General features: G+C 35.1%; 1 pseudogene; it reads left to right on the top strand.

Annotated features, from left to right (window-relative positions):
- The first annotated feature begins 1,161 nt into the window (after positions 1-1,161).
- LOC111390957 lies at positions 1,162-6,673 on the top strand (annotated as a pseudogene).
- The last annotated feature ends 526 nt before the right edge of the window (positions 6,674-7,199 follow it).

Raw genomic sequence — 7,199 nt, 5'->3', positions numbered from 1 at the left:
AGGAAAAATGATGAGATGAAATGAGAAAAATTGGAAGACATTAAATTAACAACTAAATGAGAATTTTGTCATTTTGCCAATTAAAATATCTTACATTTTTTATTTGTTTTTATTATTGGTCAAATGTCATTTCATCAAATACATTGTTTAGTTGGGTCAAATGGCCAAATTCCCCAAAATCTTTTACCATAAGCTGTGGTATTGGCTGCTGGTTGTTCTAAAGGAGATTATGGTCTCAATTCCAATTTCAACATGGAACCTAAAGCAACTAAAGATGATTTAGAAAATCTAAATCAACTGAACAACTGCAGAAAGATTGGAAAACAACAGACGAATTTTTAAATTGTGAAATTAAAAAAAATAAGAGTTGGGCTGGTATGATTGTAGAAGATAGGAAGAACTGCAAATTTGGAATGGTAGTTTCCCAAGAAAAGATAAGAATTTTTTTCACTTTTTATTTTTGTCCAAATGGTTGCTTCTGGAGATGGAATTCGAGGGAAGAATGAGACTTTGAGGCTGGATATTAGGAGTGACAAAAAGATGGAAAACATTGGAATTTGACTGAGGAGTTGGATTGGGATTTGACTGATATGGTTGAAGTGGATGAGGAAGAATGAAAATTTCTGTTTTCCACATGTAGCCCCCGTTTGACCCCATTTTGTACAAATAAAAATGGGTGAAATAGTATTTTTTTTTATTTTTAAAAATGAGTGATTGTAAAGGTAGGAAAGTTTTTGGTTCATGAGTGATATTATTTTATGAGAAATTGTGTGGTTAAAAATAGGAGAGAAAAAAAGAAATATAATGAAATGAAAATTAATGGGGGCCAAACCTCCTACTATTTTCCATCCACTTGGAGTGACGGAAGTTAAATGATGGTTGATGAGTATTTATATGAAAAAATAAGTGATTATTGGATAACCTGTTAAAGATCAGTGAGTAAATAGTAACAAATCTAAAGTTGAGTGAAAGATGATTAAATTTATTCTAGAACAAACACTGTCAAAACAACACATCAGGCGATTCATATTCTTCCACGTGTTCTCTCTTACACAAGGCAAATTTCTATTTGTTATCCTTTCCACTTCGCTTTCCTTTAGTAGCATATAATCTCCCATTTCCACCCAATTTCACACTCTGAAGCTTCCAGTTGGTTCAAAAATGGTGAACCCGAATACCCTATTCCGGTTTGGGATATTCCTATCCCTATTTATGCTAAATGCTGTTCAATCTCAATCGGCAGTTGCTAGTATAGATTTGGGATCTGAATGGCTGGAAGTCACTGTGGTCAACTTGAAACAGGGTCAGGCGTCGATTTTGATTGCAATCAACGAAATGTCGAAACGTAAAACCCTTTCTCTCGTCGCTTTTCATGCGAATTCACGATTAATTGGCGAGGAATCGCTTGGTCTCCTTGCGCGTTACCCCACCAAAGTTCATTCCCACTTCTCGATTCTACTCTCAAAACCCTTTAACTACACGCAGAAGTTTCTCCAGACCCTATATCTTAGTTACGACATTACCCCAGATGAAACCCGGGACATTGCGGTCTATAGAACGGAAGGAGAGGGTGGAGAATTTCATAACTTTACGGCTGAGGAATTGGTGGCGATGATATTGAAGTATGCAATGGGGCTTGCGGAGAATCATGCAAGGAGTAGTGTTAAGGATTTGGTCGTGGATGAGAGGAGGGGGCTGCTAACGGCTGTCGACTTGCCAGGAATCAATGTCTTGGCTTTAGTTAATGAGCATTCGGGGGTAGCCTTGCAGTATGGGATTGATAAGGATTTTTCGAATGGTTCGAGTCATGTGATGTTCCATGACATGGGGGCAAGCAGTACTTATGCTGCTTTGGTTTATTTCTCTGCTTATAATGCAAAAGAATTTGGGAAGACCACGTCCGTTAATCAATTCTAGGTGAGTTCTTTCATGTATTTTTATTCAATTTTTGTACTTCAAATTTACATTTTTTTTAGCATTCTTTATGTCATCTATTTAATTAAACAGACATGTGTTACCAATTTACTTCGAGGATGACCAACTTACTTGAGGATAACACGTACTTGAGTAAATTTTGCCCAAAATTGAGCTTCCATTCAACCTAATTGCTGGCCACGCTAATATAAGTTTGGTCCTATTTTGGTTAAAATGAATAGGAGCTAACCCAAGACCCATTTCAGATTGAATTGCAGTTATTTTCTAGCTGTCACAGTAGATGTTTTACATTCTGTAAGTTGTTTCAGGTGAAAGATGTTAGATGGGATGCAGAACTTGGAGGTCAAAATATTGAACTGCGGCTGGTGGAGTACTTTGTAGATGAGTTCAACAAACGACTTGGGAATGGGGTTGACATCAGAAACAATGTGAAGGCAATGGCCAAATTGAAGAAACAAGTTAAGCGTACCAAAGAAATTCTTAGTGCCAATACAATGGCCCCAATCTCTGTTGAATCTCTTTATGATGTGTGTGACTTTAGGTAAAATCAAGCAAAATTTCAAATTTAATATTTATACTCTGATTTTCCTAATTTCCTATCCTATACTACTTAGCAAGATTCTTTTCTAATGAAAATAGCTCTTCATATTTTATTCACCGTATTAAGTGCCAAACATTTGGATCATTGTTGAACTACAAGAGCCAGTGGTAGAAATTTGAGTATGTGAACAAATGACTCGCAAAAACATACAGTCGCTTTCACGATCAAGTATTTCCAAAGTCAACTTTTTTGGTCTCATAGCATTGAAAGAACTGTTGTCACTAGCTTCATAAAAGTAATAAAAGTTGAATAAAAGCTTTTGCTGATCTGATCTGCTACCTAGCTAGAAGTTAGCACAGCTATTCCTGCTAGCACTTTTTTTTTTGTCATAAGCTTGAACTTTTGAGTATGATGATGATTGGCGGTTAAGGTAAATTCTGGCAACAAATTCCTCTCTATAGAAGGCATTTATTTTTATTGTTGTTTATTTGCTTATTATGTGAAATCAGTTGTGTACAAATTTCTTGTTAATGGTACTTTAAAGAAATTAAGCACATGTTTGTGTTCTTTGTAATGGGTCAAATCACTTTTATCCACACACTTTATAGAACCCACAAATGCTACCAAATTATCCACCAAAAGTTTATATATTAATCTGTTTATAAATGCTTTCCAAACATGTGCTAAAGTACATATAAACCACTGTTAACTTTTCGGCTAAACTTATGTTTCAATTGTTATATGGTTGTTTTTATGAACAATTGAAATTCTGATAACTGCCATACACAAGTAAAATTGCACCTTTGCTTGTGATATAGTTTAGATTATTTTCTCTATATGAGATCTGAAATACAATAACCAGCTGTTTGACAGTCTCAATGTGTTTCAACAGGAGGAAGTAAGGAAAACTGAGACAATCTCTCTATACCATTTGATGAACATATGGGGTGAACGAAAGCATGTTCTTGGTGGAAAGTGGAAACTTATTTTGGTGAGAAGGAGATTGCTCCTTGTAACCTTAATTGAGTATTTTGTGCATATGTTTGAGTTAGTGAAAATTTTGAATGTTCATAAATGTGGAACTTCATTTTTAGCCACTTAACCAAGTATAGTTAATCTCTTTGGTGTCATGTGCTTGCTTTTATTAAAATAGTTAGACAAATGGTTGAATTTATGAGCATTAAGTAATATGAGGTGGAGCATCCAATGAACTATATACAATTACCCTTTGGATGAGTGCAGCCCGAGATGCGAACTGTATGTTTTATTGATGTTTTTCAAAAGACTAGTTCTACTATTCAACAGTCCACGAATGCTTCCTTTTCCTAATATTACCTTTCACCAATGACCTGGATTCTCGCCCTTTCATGTCTCTCTGTGTGAGCATGTGTTCACATGTTGGACAGAGGGAGAGCAATATCTGGTTACTGTTTGTCCTGTGATTCTAGCCCTAGATTTGTATGACGTATTGGTCCCATTTGCCGCCATCGAGATTTTTGTGACATGTAATGAGTGATCTGTTTGTCAACATGTTGAGGCTTCACTATATTTGATATTTTCTCAGGAGCAAAATATCTCGTGAAAAGTTTGAAGAGCTTTGTGATGATTTGTGGGATAAAGCTCTCGTCCCAGTAATGGAAGTTTTAAAGCATTTAGGTTTGAAGGCTGATGATTTATATGTAGTGGAGTTGATTGGAGGTGCCACTAGAGTACCAAAGTTGCAGGTCCTTCGCGGTCTCTCTTTTCAGCATAGGAATATAAGAAAACAATATCATCCTATTATTTTAATAGAGTATACTCATTTGACATGATAAATTGAAAATTTTGTCTCTGGCTTAATTTTCAAATTGATAGTTTAAATATTGACACAATGTTTAATGATGTTGTTTGGTTTTCCTTAAGTTTTCTTATGATAGATTTTATGGATTCCAAAAAAAATGCCTGCTTTCTCTTAGACTACAGAGTAAGCAAATGCTACAAACTGTTATCATCAAGAGCTATTCATTTTAAATGAACTAGGTAGTTTCCTTCTACAGGCTAAGCTTCTGGAACTTGTAGGAAGGAAAGACCTGGATAAACATTTGGATGTAGATGAAGCTATTGTTCTGGGTGCTTCATTACATGCAACAAATTTAACTGATGGAATAAAATTAAATCGTAAGCTGGGAATGATTGATGGTTCTACTTATAGATTTGTGATTGAGTTAGATGGTCCCAATCTTTCAAAAAGATGAAAATCCTAGACAGTTGATTGTGCCGAGAATTGAAAAGTTGCCGAGCAAGGTAAAATTTTTGGTTAATTCAAATTTGACCCCTCAACATGTCATATATTGATCAGTTTTACTGCGCTTCAGACGTTCAGATCCATTATTTACAACAAAGATTTTGAAGTTTCACTTGCATATGAGAGTGAAGATTTCATGCCACCAGGGGCATCTTCACTTACATTTGCTCTGTACGCTGTCTCAAGTCTTACAGATTCTAGTGAAAAGTAAGGACCGTATTATTTATTTTCATTCTTTTAATTGGTGCACTCTTTCGCATCTGAGGCTTTTCTTGATGCCCCTTTCTTTTTTAGGTACTCATCATGAAATATTTCCTCCCCGACTAAGGCCAATTTACACTTTTCTCTTAGTAGAAGCGGTGTATTTTCCTTGGATGGAGTAGATGTTGTTGTTGAGATTACTGAATGGGTAGAAGTTCCACAAAAGAATGTGACAACTGGCAACCCAACCTCTGCTTCTAGCAATGACACAGAAGCTGGTCTGAAGAGTTCTTCAGAAGAAAGCAGTGACAAACTGGAGATAAATGATAGCATGAGTAATGCATCAATTTCCAGTGTAACTCGTTCTGCCACTTCGGATATTGCCATTGAAAAGAAGCTGAAAAAGAGGACTTTTCGACTTCCACTTAAGGTACTTAAAATTGCATAGTACAGTAGCTGTCTTTATGATCTTCGTTAGAACAATATCTAGTTATTGCAGTTGAATTTTATGTTTTAAAACTTGACTTGTACGTTCCATATAGGTTATTGAGAAAACAGCAGGGCCAGGAATGCCTCTTTCAAAAGAATCATTTGCCGAGGCTAAACGTAAATTAGAAGCATTAGACAAGAAGGATGCTGAAAGGAGAAAAACAGCTGAGTTGAAAAATAATTTGGAAGAATACATATATTCTAAGAAAAGTTATAATTTTTATATATTTTTTGACACATGCAAACTTTCCTCAACTATATCTGTCAAATTTTACCTACATATTTCTCAGTGGAATTTTTTTGATAGATTCGATTATATAGCATAGTTCCATCGATATTTTGATTTCTTTTTCACTATCAACAAATGTCATATGAATTACTACTGTGAAGGACTGATGGCTTTACACACAGACACACACACACAACAGTCAACACATGCATACTTTGAGTGTTTACTAGTAAAGATTTTGTTTACATTTTCTTAATTTCCGCACATTGTTGATTTGAGTGCTATCCTCTGTGGCTTTCCAATTCTTCTTATTGTGATTGCTATTTTTCTTGTTGTCTTATTTTTATTTCCCTATCTGCTTTCACTGTATTCCTTTCCATCCTGATTTCCTGTTTCCATATATTATTTTTTGGTTTGAAGTTATGGACGTTGGTTAACGGTTCTTTTTAAAATTATGAAGCTAATAACATGTGTGTAATTTCTTCTCTTGGTTCTTGGCATCAGCTTGAGTCAGAGGAGTTTGAGAAAATATCTTCAGACCAAGAGCAGCAGTCCTTTATCGGAAAACTCAACGAGGTCTATTATAATTCTTCCCCCAATCCCTCCTCTCCCAAAAATTAAAAAAAATAAAAAATAAAAAATAAAAGAATCCTTGTGGTCTCGCATGGTATTTGTGGCCACACTGCTTAATTATATGTCTTGTATAAATTAGATAAGCATCATCTGGTGTGTCAGGTGCAAGAATGGTTGTACACCGATGGTGAAGATGCTTCAGCCAATGAATTTCTAGAGCGCCTAAATACTTTGAAAGCTATTGGTGACACCATATTCTATAGGTCTGACCCTATAATGAATTGAAATAGCTTAATAAACCTATTCCTTGCTAGAGAGGTTTCTTTAACGTGAAGTTGCTTGATGTAGGTACAATGAACTTACTGTAGGGCCAATTGCATCTGAACATGCTCGAAGGTACCTCGAGGAGGTTTACAGTTGATCTTTTTCTCATCTATGGTTATTGAAGTTATTATTGAACTTTAAGGTTTGTAAAAGTAGCAGGAAATGAAATTTCTTTGGGTTAAGTGAAAACGAAAATAATTTTCCTGCACAGGTATACTTGCATGAAAAATGAAAAAGATATTGTAATTAACAATATAAAGCAAAAAAGGGGTGGTCAACATTTTTCTGCAGAGCTGAAGATTTTGCAGTATAGGAAAGGCTGAAAATGTTTTTCCTGTAGGGAAATGTTTTCGATAATATTTCCTGCTAACACAGGAAAACTTAGGGATAACCAACTTTGCTTTCCTGCTCTCTATCTCATAAAACAGAACTTGATGGGTCTTTGAATGTCTAATGACTTCATATTAACTTGTCTTAGGCATGCACAAATAACACCATCGAGACATTGATTAATCAACTTCACTGTACTTGAGTTCTTTTTATTTTACACAAACAAAATTTAATGCGTCATTTGAACATGAAATGTGTTATATTTAATTTCATATCCATGTAAAAATACTCAT

Source organism: Olea europaea, unplaced genomic scaffold, assembly GCF_002742605.1.
Source record: "Olea europaea var. sylvestris unplaced genomic scaffold, O_europaea_v1 scaffold732, whole genome shotgun sequence".
NCBI lineage: Eukaryota > Viridiplantae > Streptophyta > Magnoliopsida > Lamiales > Oleaceae > Olea > Olea europaea.
This window is presented reverse-complemented; position numbering and strand designations above follow the sequence as displayed.